At 54.8% G+C, this 12,893-nt stretch overlaps 1 protein-coding gene across 4 annotated transcripts in view; it reads right to left on the reverse strand.

Annotated features, from left to right (window-relative positions):
- Positions 1-6,710, reverse strand: part of SH2B3 (SH2B adaptor protein 3) — a 38,902-nt gene extending 32,192 nt beyond the window's left edge. For all 4 annotated transcript variants that reach the window (XM_061170038.1, XM_061170039.1, XM_061170037.1 and 1 more), the window contains exon 1: positions 6,371-6,710. The gene's annotated coding sequence lies outside the window, so the exon portion shown is untranslated. The remainder of the gene's footprint in view (positions 1-6,370) is intronic.
- Positions 6,711-12,893: the final 6,183 nt, after the last annotated feature.

Raw genomic sequence — 12,893 nt, forward strand, 5'->3', positions numbered from 1 at the left:
GCCAGCTATACATGAGCAATACTGCTCACTGCCCATCTCCCTCAGCCCGGGGTGTCTGCCCCCAGCAGGCCGAGGGCCATCGCACTCCTGCGCACTCTGCAGGGCCTGGTCAGAGCCGGTGCTCCAGAAATAATAGTTGCATGAATTAATGAACTCCTAGGGTGGAGGCGGGCTGCTATTTGACAGTCGTACTCCTGGAATCATGCTCCTGACCTTTGTGGACTGACAGAAAAGGCTGAGGGGCTCCGAGAAACCCACCACCACAGATGACCTCTCTACGGTGGAGCTACCAACCAAATCTGGGTTCACATCCTAATTCTGCCTCTTCCTCGCTGTGTGATGCAGAAGAGAGGGCTTCCCTCTCTGAGCCTCAGTATCCCCATCTGTAAAGTGGGCTAATGTTCTTGGCATTCACTAGGAGCATTCTAAGAACTGATGTCTGAGGGGTGCTTGGCACAGGGCTCAAGAAACAGGTGGCTGTTGCTATTTTATTACTATTATTGTTAGAAGAGAGGAGCGCCTGCTACAGAGAATGTCAGGCCTGCCTGCTGCAAGAAGCCACAGGCAGAGCCTGGCTTCATGGGCTAGGCCAGGCAGGGAGGGTCACGGGAGCCTGAACACAAGGCCTTTTCAGGGGTGAAGCACTGCTCAGGCAGCTCCGGGCAGGAGCTCGAGGCAGGAAGTCACCAGCCAGAGCACTCAGCTGTGGCCTGTGCCGGGGAGGGGGCCATGCCTGGGAGGTTTCCTGGCCGGGGCAGGCAGCCAGGCCACAGGAAGGTGGTCCCCTCCTTGGGCCTCGGCCCAGGTGGAAGCATTTATTGAGTGTTTACTATGCGCCAGACACAGAGGAAGAGCAATTGATCAGATCACACCAATCCTGGGAACAGGGCCTAAAAGCTCTTGGTAGGAAGCAACTACTAATCACCTGGGGGTTCCCAGGAGCCCCCAGGCTTCAGCTAGTGGGTACAGGGAGTAGAGGGATCTTTGGGGCATTTCTATCCCCTCCGACACCCCACAGGAGCATCTGGGAGCCTGGGCGGCCAAAGGGGTGAACAGCCTTCCACAGAGAGGGGCCTGCAAATCCAGGGGGTCCCTCCCACCTCCTCATCCTGGGCTTTTGGGGCAGGGAGATCTGCTGGGTAAGGGAGTCGGAGTCCAGGATTTCCCAAAATCCCACAGCAGGGTGAGGGACAAGGATGATGTGACGTGGAGCAGGGAGATCAGACTGCATCCCAGCAACCCCCCGCCAAGTCCCCACAGCAAACACATGGAGATGGAGGCGGCTACCTCTGTGCCCATCCTGGGGCTCACGTCAGGGCGGGGGTGGGTCTGCCTTTCAGGACCCCAAGTTTAGAACAATTGTGTCCACAGAGTCCCTGCTCAGGGCAACCTGGTAAGGGCTTTGAAGGCATAGCCAGTACCTGGTGTCCCCTGTTCAAGCATATACATCCTACACCAAGCCGGGGAGAATTCAGGCTCTGAACAGCTGGGAATCCTGGCTCTGAGTTGTGGGGCTCACTCTAACCCAGGACCCCAGAGATCGACGCTCATCAGCCTCTCCTCTATCCAATCACCCTGGGTAATAATGTAATCTCGGGAAGCTAATATTTCCTGTTTAATTATCAGGCCCAGGTGCAGAGAAGGCCTTTACCCACCTGTGGGAATTTCACCTGCCAAGGCTTGGGGAGAATATTTTAAATTGTGATAAGTGAAGTTAAAATGAGCCAGTCCAGAGCCTCCATCCTCCCCCAGGTCCACAGCTCACAGATGTTTGGGCAGGAAGTCTTATACCTTCAGAGGGAGACACCTCCTCCAGGGAGCCCTCTAAGTTCACTCCAGGCTGCTGTAAGTATTTCTGCCTTTCCTACCCACAGCACCAACTTCTCCAGGAGCCCAGACCACCCCCCTCCTCCCCGTCCAAGGAGGCCCAGAGAGTTGAGGGGATTCCAACACACACTGCCTGGCAGGAGGCCCACTGCCCTTTCACACCACTCGAGCTGGCCAGACTGTGTAGAAGCCTACAGGCAGTACAGAGCAAAGGTTCTGGGGCCCTGGGGAGGCTGAGCAGTGGGTTCTGCTCTAGCCCATCGGGCAGCCAGGGGGCCCTGATGCACTCTCGCCGGGGTCACCTAGTGCCTGAGGACATTTATCACACCAGCACAGTCTGCCAGAACAGGAAATGTCCTCTGGCTTCCTCTGCCCCCACCCTCAGCCTGACACCCTGGCCAACAGCCTTTGGGAGGTGGGGAAAGCCAGGGCCACCGAAGAATAGGCAGAACTCTCTAAGCCACCCCCATCCCAGCATGTGACTTCTTCCTTTAACTGCCCCTGGGTTGAGGGGAGAGAGGGGAAGCCTCTCAGTCAGCTCTGCACACCCCACGCCCCCAGACGGTGTTGCTTCCTCAGGGTATCAGGACGGGTGCCCTCAAGCCCTCCTGCTCCTGCGATGCTCTCCCCACACTCATCACCCTCTCGGGGCCTCTCCTCCCGCGAGATGACACCAGAGTGCCAGCTCTCTAAGGACAGATCCCATGCCGAAGGCCCTCTTTTGTGTCCACTCCCCTAATTGCATTTCCAGTTCCCCAGCCCCTCAAGGCCAAGGCCTCCCCCTCAGACACCCTTGTGAGTCAGCTCCCGGGTGAGCAGGGCACAGACTTCCTCCCTCCCAGGCCTCCCTGGGGACCCATGGGGCAGTGGCAGGCTGCCCTTGGCCAGCCGGGATGGGGGCCCACATCCGGGCAGGCCCCCAGGGGCTCCAGGCCTGGTTCATGAGGAAGCCTGCAGCCCGGCCCCCCTAGCCGACCCCTGACAGGGTGGCGTGGGAGGAAAAATCTTCCAGCCATCTGCGCAGCTGCCGGGTTTCCGGGCGGGGCGGGGCCGGGGGACGCCAGGAGGACTTGCTCTCCTGGGGAAGTGCCCCTTGCCCCTGCTGGGAGGAAGGATGCTGGGCTGAGCAGCCCAGTGGTGGCCAATGGGACCCCGGAGCCCCAACTGAAGAATGCTGGTCGTCCAGGCTTTGGGGCCCAAGTAAGCGGGTGTCCAGCTGTGGTTTGGACCTGCCCAGTCCCCGAGGGACCTCAGGCCCCGGAAGCCAGGGAGCTGAGGCACAGGGCTCCTGGGTCCAATTAGGACTGACTCAGCGAGTGACCCCAGCTGAGTCACTTCCCCTGGGCAGCCTGCCCGCCTCAGTTTCCTCAGGGAGGGCGGGTAGCTGGGAACAGGGTCTGGCTGGGAACAAGCCACTTGTATTACACCTCTGGACTCTCCAAGGCAGGCTTCTCTGTCTGCCAGATGGAAGCAGCTTCCTGCTCCGCCCAAAGATGCTGAACACCCGGAGCCCCTAGGGCCCATTTTCCCAGGAAACCTGGCAATTAAGTGCCAGCCCCCCTCTTGGGCATTAACAGCTTAGCTCTTATTGAGCACTGACTGCATGCCAGGCACTCTGCATGCCTCTTCTCAAAACAACCCTATTAGTATTCTCATTCATAGATGAGGAGACCCATAGCTCAGAGAGGTTAAGGGACAAGCCCAAGGTCACACGGCCATAGCAATTATACCCAACACAGTGTGAGTCCCTACTCTGTGCCAGACTCATATACTTCACATATGCACTCACATGCAGGCTCATATACCGGGGAGAAGCTGGGACTCTTGGCCCCCGCTGGGCAGGTGCGCCCCAGAGAGTTCAGGTAACTTGCCCAAGGCCTCACAGCTAGAAGCTGGCAAAGCTCAGATTTGGCTCCAAAACCCATGCTGCTACTGGGAGAAGCGAGAACTGAACAGAAGAGACCTCTCATTTTAATAATAATAACAACAACAATATCTATTATTAATTGAGTGCCAAGGCCAGCACTGAATGCTTTATGTGCCCTGTCTCCCCCACTCGGCATGGGCAGCGCTGGAACTAGCAGCTGGGAGGTCCCTCCAAGTGTCTCCAGCCTTGCCCCCCTCTGCCCTCGGGGAGACTCCATCCAGGAGGTGGCACAGCCAGATCCAGATATCCAAGGGTCCCCACAGGCTGAACTGCTGCAGGGCTACCCAGTACCTGCTGGGCCCAGGCTACCGCCATATCTGGAGTGGTTCTACAGGATCTAATTTGTATTAGAGAGTTCTGTTTATTGGAGAAGGATCAAGCCCAGGGTTCAGAAGAATGGGGGGGTGGGGGGGGTGGGGGGGTGGGCGCGGGTGGATCTGGAAGGAAAACGAGCAGAGCTAACATCCACAACAAACAAGATAATAACAATCTCATCCTTATTACTATTCTTCCTGCTGACCAAGCCACGCTAAATGAACACTTTGTGAATTCACTCATTCGTGGTTCCAATGACCCTAAAGAAGTAGGTACTATTATCACACCCATTTGACAGATGAAGAAACGGAGGCTGGGGTGGTTAAGCAAGGCCATATAGCCAGGAAGCACCATCACCTCATCCTGCCTGGGTCTCCAGAATTCTTCTCCCAAACACTCAGGAAACCCCAGAGCTGCACGTGCAGGTGGTGCTCAAGGGATGCTGATGAACAAACATTCCACAGCCAGTAACAATAACACTAATGGTGGTAATGATGAAAACCACCACCACCACCACCACCACCACCACCTGGAATTGAACCCTTTCAATGCCAGGCTTATTACATACCCTACCACAAACCTATTATTACCCCATTTCACATAGGGGAAACTGAGGTTCACAAGTATCACTTGCCCATGCCCTCAGCTGGAAAAAAGGCAGTGAGGGAATGGAACCTAAGCTTCCAGGACCCTCCTCTGCCGCTGCTGAGCCCCTGAAGGTCCTCAGACGCCAGAAGCTGATACTTTAGTCCAGCCCCTTCCCAGCTGGCTGCCTCTGTGGCCCACGGGGACTCACACAAGTTCTAGGAATGTTCACCCTTTGGCTCAGAAGGATTTTTCCCTCCCAGAGGGGGGTTGTGGGAAAAGGCTCAGAAAAAGTGTATTAAAAACCCTTCCAACTTCCCAAAACAGGCCCTGGCCTCTCATCTGCTGACCCCAGCCTGACAAGGCGGCCTCAGCCGGCTCTCCCCCCATTAGAGCTGGGTCTCTGGCCCCCGCAGGCCCCGGAGAGCCTCCAGGGCTGTTTCCGCTCTGGCAGCCAGGTCAGCAATGGGAAATCCAGATACAACTCGCACCCACAACCCCGGAGATCCATACACCCACAGCTCTGACAGGGGCCTCAGGGTTGGACTGTAAATGGGGATGGGCCAGCTGCCCCAGCTGAGCCTGGCAGCTGGTGGGTGTCAGAGGAGGCTCATCTCCCAGGCCAGGGGGTGCGGGTCAGATCTCTGCCCCTCCTGCCCCCAAAGCTGGACCTTGGCCCTTCAGACTTGGCCTTGCCAGGCCCTCTGTTCCGAAGCCCCCCGCCTGTAGCCCAATTTCACTTCCTCCCACTCGGTCCGGCCTGGCCATTCCCCTCCCTGGAGGCCCCCAGCTGCAGGCAGTGACCTCCTCACCTACATCATTGTGGCCCAGGAATGGGGAAGAGAAACAGGAGAATGAGGAAACTCAGGAAAAAAAGTGGAATGGCAGGCAGGCCCCCCCCAGTTCCTCAAATGCAGTCCCCATTGCCCCGAAAGCCCCCAGGAACAGAATGAGGGAAGGGAGGGGATTTCTGCACCAGGCATTAAGGGCCTCTGAAATACCTTCCCAGCCCTGCTGACCTATTAGGCCAATGACCTGTGTCCCATTTTTTTTGGTGGGAGGATTCCCCTGGAGCCCCAGGTCCAGGGTGGGAGGGTACCAGCCCAAAGAGACCTGAGCTGTGAGAGCCCTAACCCTTTTGAACCCCCAGATTCTACAGCATGGGGTGCCTGGGCCACCCCACCTCCCTGATGCAGGGAATGGGGAGAGGGGCTTCTGGAATGGGGGGGAGGGCTACCCTCTTAGCCACATGGCCTGGCCTGGGAGAGTGGGGAGGGGCCTGCGCCCCACTCCAAGAGGACTCTTCCATTCTCATGGGCTCAGTTTCACTACTTTCACTTTCAAGGTACCAAGCCGGGCCGGCCCCCCCCGCCCCCCCCCCCCGCCGCCACCAGGCGCAAGTTGACTGGTTGGGCTACGTTAAGAGGCGGACTGGGAGTATTAGCCATACCCTCTCTCAGCGCCTCCCCCACTGCCTCAGCTACCCCCATTACATCCCCAACACGTGTGTGGCTGGGGGTGTCGGCTGGCAGGGTGTCGCAGGAGCTGGGGAGCGGTCACCCCTGAACACCTCCATCTGAGTTAGCTTCAGGACAATATTTTAGGCTGTTGTGGGAGTGCACAGATACTGGGCAGAACTGGACACGGGGCCTCCTCTTCCCCCATTAAAGCCCTCCCAGCCCCGGCGGAGGGGAGCGCTGGGAAAGGCGGGCTTACCTGAAAGAGAGGGGGTCCGGGCCCGGCCGGCCCATGGCGTCGCGCGCCCCCGGACCCCCGAAATCCCGAGGGGGCGGGAGGGCCCCCGCCCCGGGCGCGTTCTCTCCCGCGCGCCGGCTCCTGGCTCGCGGCTCGCTCGAGCGGGGCTCAGGCAGGAAACCCGGGCTCGGAAAATGGCCAGCGCCTCATCATTTCCGCCGCCAGCGCTTGACAGTTGCGGGAGGATGCGCCTCCGGGCCGCCACCGGGGAAACTTTGCTGAGGCCGCCGTCTCCACCGCGGGCCGCGACAGTCCGGGCGGGCGGCCGGGCGGAGGCGGTGGCCCGAGCCCATGCCGCCGCGCGCCGTTATGTAAAGAGGAACCGGCTGTGCGAGCGGAGCCCGGCGGGGGAGGGCGGCCACGGCAGGGGCGGGGCCAGGGTGGGGCGGGGCCACACCAGGCCCCGCCCCAGTCCGCCCGCGAGCCAGACTTGGCAGGGGGCGGGGAGAAAACAGGCCCAGGGGCGGGGCCAGCCCTCGCCCCGCCCATCAGTCCTGCTCCTCTGCGACTAACCAGGTCCTGGGGTCTCAAAAGCCAGCCCGGGGAGAGGCGGGGCCTTGTAAAGCCACGCCCACAGATCACCCACCCGATTTAGTATCGCACAACCTAAAGAAGGGAATGAACGGCAGGAGGGGCGGGGCAACCTTGGCCCCACCCACCTAGCGCCAGGGGCCACCGGGTGCCTCCACACTGCGGGGGCGGGGCCAGATGAAGGAAAGGCGGGGTCTGAGGGCGGGGCCGGGCCGAGGCGCCTGGCCTCGAGGGGGCGCGACCCTGCCGACTCCCTCCTGCAGGGCCTTATCTGCGCGCGCCGGGCCGGTCAGTGCAATAGCGACCGCAGCTTTCATCATCAACCGGGGAAAGATCCCAACCCCGCCCGGCCCCGACTATCCGCGACTGTACTGAGCAGACCCCCATAGCGCCACCCTCAGCTCTGCTCTTGTCGCAGCCCATGCCCCTATAGACTGGCCTCTATGGGCCCATCCGTCCCCCAACTCCAGGAGTGCATCTTTCTCCAGGAAGCCCTCCCAGATCGCTTGCTCCCATAGCCTCTGGGCCTCCCTCTCTGCTCTCCCCGGGGCTACTTTCATTTTATCTATGAGCCTTATGTGGGGTGAGGTTCACAGGGGGGTCCCCACTAGCCTGAGGGGGAGCATACACCCAGCCAGCCCTTCCCCCAACACATGGGAGGGGGGGGGAGAGAGGAATGTCTGCTCTTCTCTCCCTCCCACAACAGGAAACAAGTCGCTCACACCCCCAGCTTGCAGGAGCCACATCACCCCTTTCCAGACAGCACACTCGTCCATTCCCCTGCCTCCCCCCTCTTACTAACCTTGGGCAAATGACTTGACTTCTCCGTACCTCAATTTCCTCATCTATGAAATGGAAATAAGAGTACCCATTTCACAGGGTCGTTGTGAGGATTAAGTGAGTTAATGCATTAAAGCACTTAGCAAGGGGCTCTGCCCAAGGGAAAACACTGCTGCATGAGTGTTTGTTAAACAATCAGGCCTGAGTCCTGCTGTTGGAGCTACAGGAAGGGGTTCCCCCAGAAGATGGGGATTTCCAGATTTCACCCAGATGGCGGAAGGGGGCCTGTCGGCTGTAGGATCCTTAGAGTTCAATAACCTTGAAGTAACTGGCCACAAACATGTGCTTTCCACAAATATGTGTGTCAGGCATTGTTCTAGGTGTTGGGGACACAGCATTGAACAAGACAGACAAATATCCCTGCCCTCATGGGCATCCCTTGTCCTCAGCTGACATTCTTTGAGGGGACACAGAGCTTAAATAAATAGGTAAATGGGATAATGTACTATGAAGATGACGAAACAGTTACAGGATGGAGAGCGCTTCCCAGGCTATCTTAGACTGGAGGCTTGGAGGACCTCCTGAGGAGCTAATATTTGGGATGAGACCACCTCTCCCCTCCACCCCACGATAAGAAGGATCCAGGAGTGATAAGGAACAGCAAGTGCAAAGATCCTGAGATGGGAATAAGCTTGGTGCATTCAAGGAAAGTCAAGAAAGCATTGGTGATGCCTAGACTGATAGATGGGAAGAGATGAAGGCAGGTCCATCACATGGAGACTTGAAGGTCCTGGTGGCAAGTTTGGGAATTATTTTGGGAGCAGTAGGGAGCCATGGAGGGTTTTGCACAGAAGGACCTGTTGAGCTTTGCATTCGAGCTGCAGTGTCTGAGTTGGCAACCCATTAGGAGGTGCCCCAGTGATGTTCACACAGCAGCTGAGGATGGGGGGCAAAGGGAGTAAGTTATCGGGGAAGCCTAACCTGATCGCCCCATATTATTATCTCTTTCTTATACTTGGGGAGACTGAGGCCCAGAGAGAGCAATTACTTGACTGCAGTCACACAGCTGCCAGGTGGCGCCAACAGAGCAGCCAGGTACACAGCAGTTGTCAAATGGTTGCTGAAATCTGCCAGCCACAAGCACTTTCCCTCTCACAGCAGCTCTGCTGACTTAAATGGAGACTTGTGGCTCTTCCCCTTTTTAATCACAGTGCAAGCCTTCTCTCGCGCCAGATTTCTCTGCGCCCCAAAGTGGTTTCCTTTCTCGTTTAATTTCTTCTCACCACGCGTCCCCTCCAGAGTCCAGTTTCTTGTTTCAATGCTCACCGCGATCGAAACTTCTCACTCTGTTTTTGTTTCTCCTTAGAAAGGCAAAGGGTTTACAGCGAATACCCCTCCACCGCCTTGCCCTAGATTTGAGAGCATCACGGCTCCTAGCAGCGATTTCATCTTCTCCGCGGGTAGGCTGCCCGGCCTTGGCTCCTCCCACTTCACAGGTCATTGGGGCCCAAAGGGAGAAAGAGGTTTATTCGAATTCCCCGGAAACAAGCAAAGCGGTCCTGGGGGAGCAGACCGCCCTTCCTTCCGGCCGTGAAAAACGCTGTTTGAGCGCACCTACTGCCTGCCAAGTCAGGGGTCAGAGACTCTCAGGACTAATAACAGTAACAAAACAGTAGTCAATAACTATTAGTAAATGCTTATTCGGACTATTAGTAGTGATATTAACAGCTGATATTAATAACAAAACAAAAGTTAGCCAGTACAGGGTTAATAATAAAAGGATCGATAGGGACATCCCTGGTGGCGCAGTGGTTAAGAATCCGCCTGCCAATGCAGGGGACACCAGTTTGATCTCTGGTCTGGGACGATCCCAAATGCTGCGGAGCAACTAAGCCCGTGTGCCACAACTACTGAGCCTGTGCTCTAGAGCCTGCGAGCCACAACTAGTGAGCTCGCGAGCCACAACTACTGAGCCTGTGTGCCACAACTACTGAAGCCTGCATGCTCTAGGGCCCGTGTGCCACCACTACTGAAGCCCACGTGCCTACAGCCTGTGCTCTGCAACAAGAGAAGCCACCACAATGAGAAGCCCTTGCACCGCAACAAAGAGTAGTGCCCGCTGGCCACAACTAGAGAAAGCCTGTGCCCAGCAACGAAGACCCAAAGCAGCCAAAAAAATAAAATTAAAATTAAAAAATAAATAAATAAATAAAAGGATCGATAACAATAAATATAATAATGTAACAATAATTATTAGGTCTAATTAATAATACTGTTAACTATTACAGGATTAATAGCAAATATAAAATAACAATAGGATATTAGTGGTAATAATATAATAATAATAGTTAGGTCTAAGGTTAATAGTATTAATAGTAGCTTATAATAATAATGGTGATAGGATTAATAATAATAAATATGAAATAACAAGAGAATAGTAATAAGATTAATAATCAATGTAACATCATATTAACAGTTCTAGGACTAACAATAATAGCACTTAATAGTATATTACATATTAATAATAAATATAAAAATAACAGGGACTTCCCTGGTGGCGCAGTGGTTAAGAATCCCCCTGCCAATGCAGGGAACATGGGTTTGAGCCCTGGCCCGGGAAGATCCCACATGCCGCGGAGCAACTAAGTCCGTGTGCCACAACTACTGAGCTTGCGCTCTAGAGCCCGCGAGTCACAACCACTGAGCCCAAGTGCCACAACTACTGAAGCCCGCGCGCCTAGAGCCCGTGCTCCACAACAAGAGAAGCCACCGCAATGAGAAGCCTGCGTGCCACAATGAAGAGTAGACCCCGCTCACCGCAACTAGAGAAAGCCCACGCACAGCAACAAAGACCCAACACAGCCAAAAACAAAAAAACCAACAAAAAAACCAATAGGCTAGAATAGGATTAATAGATGCTAATAGATATAATTACAATAGCTAATGATCTAGGATTAATTATAATGTGATTAACAGTTTTTGAGGCTTGCTTCATGCCATGTATTGCTCTCTACCAGTGCTGACAGATGGAACTTTCTGTGATGATGGAAATGTTCTATCTGTGCTGTGCAACATGGTCACCACATGAGGCTACCGAGCACCTGAAATGTGGCTAGTGTCACTGAGGAACTGAATTCATAACTTTATTTAATGTTAATGAATTAAAATTTAAATAGCCACACGTGGTTAGTGGCTGCTGTACTAGCTCTGAATGTTTTACGTATGTTAACTCATTTAAATCTCACATCAGCCTTGGGATAGGTACTATTATTATTATTATCCCTATTTTATGATGAAGAGACTGAGGCACTGAAAAATTAAATCATTAGCCCTGATAAGAGTCTCTCCCCACTTCAAGGGCAGGAAGCCATCGTCTGAGGGGGCCCATAATTAAGAATGAAGGCTCTAGGGGTCACTCAGACAGGTTTAGAATTGAGTGTTCAGCATCTTCTTAGCTGCGTGATCACTTAGACTCTCTAAGCCTCAGTTTCCTCATCTGTAAAATGGGAAAAATTACAATTACCTCATTGGGTTGTGGGGGAGAATTTGATGCATTAAGAGCTTGGGAGGTTGGGTGGCACTTCCGCAGAGCATGTGCTCAATAAAGAGTGTTGATTATAATCTATAATTGGATGTGAGTCATACATCCCTCAAGGGTTGTGAAGAGTGGTGGCCACACATGAGGACACTGAAGCTTGAGAGTCAAGACTGTTGCCCAGCCAGTGAGTGGAGGCCTTGGTGTCCGCATCTGTAAAATGTGCTTCTGCAGAGTGTTCCCTCCCTACTGAGAACAAGGTCTGGGCTGCAGGTGGGGAGGGGGCCTGAGTGGCTGGTCTGCTCCCTAGCTGGGTAATGACTGGTATAATTGCCTGAAAGTTTATATCCCCCCAAATTCATGTTGAAATCCTAACCACCAAGGTGATAGTATTAGGAGGTGGAGCCTTTAGAGGTGATTTGATCATGAGAGCAGAGATGTCAGGAATGGGATCAGTGCCCTTGTAAAGAGACCCCCTAGAGAGCCCTCTCTGCTTCTGCCATATGAGGTTACAGCTAGAGGACACCACTTTTGAATCAGAAACCTGGCTCTCACCAGTCACTGAATCTGTCAAAACCTTGATCTTGGGCTTCCCAGACTCCAGAACTGTGAGAAATAAATGTCTGTAGTTTATAAGCCACCCAATTTATGGTATTTTGTTACAGCAGCCCGAACAGGCCAGGACAGAACATCGGTACCGAGAAGCGGGGGTTCTGCTGTAAGAAATACCTAAAAACGTGCCAGCAGCTTTGGAACGGGGTGATCGGCAGACACTGAAAGAGTTTGGAGGTGCGTGCTAGAAAAAGCCTGCACTGCCATGAACCCACCATTAAGGGTGGTTCTGGTGAGGGCCCAGAAAGAAAAGAGGGATGCTGCAGAGGCCTGTCCAAGACAATGGAAGAATGACCCCACAGGCCTTTCGGAGCTCATCAGGGCTGCCCTCTCATCACAGGCCCGGAGCGCAAGGGCCTGTGTGGGAGGAGTATTTCGGAGGAGGGGCCTTCGCTGCAGGGCTCCGCTCTCCACACAAGGTGGGGGGACTGGGCACCGCTCCCGCAGGCCCTGAGCAGTGCAGCACGCGCTGCAACTAGCCAAGCTGTGGGGGGCATGGCTGCCTCCACCTGGACGTCGGAGGGGCTGTGGAGGCACCAGCCAGCCAGAGGGCCGCCAGCCAGGTGGAGCTACCTGTGCGATGTTCCAGCCCAGGAGAGCCCAGCAAAGCCATGGGAGCAGCATAGAATCTTGGGGCCCAACTCCTGCCCAGAAAAGTTCCGGGGGCAAGAACACCACCCCGTGTGTCCAGAAGGCAGGCCAAAGAGGATTATTCTGGAGCCTTAAGGTTTTGGACTTGCTGGGGACCTTTCTTCTTTCCTATTTCTCCCTTTTGGAATGGGAGTGCCTGTCCTATGCCTGTCCCGCCACTGTCTTTTGAAAACACATAACATGTTTGACTTCACAGCTGGGAAGGAATTTGCCTCAGAATGAATCATACCTTGAGTCTCACTCATAACTGATTAAGGTGAGACTTTGGGCTATAGACTTTTGGGTTGATGTTGGAAGGAGTTAAGCCTTTGGGAGCTCTTGGGATGGAATGAATGCATTTTGCATGCGGGAAGGACGTGCATTTGGGGAAACCGG

Source organism: Eubalaena glacialis, chromosome 15 (genome assembly GCF_028564815.1).
Source record: "Eubalaena glacialis isolate mEubGla1 chromosome 15, mEubGla1.1.hap2.+ XY, whole genome shotgun sequence".
Lineage (NCBI taxonomy): Eukaryota > Metazoa > Chordata > Mammalia > Artiodactyla > Balaenidae > Eubalaena > Eubalaena glacialis.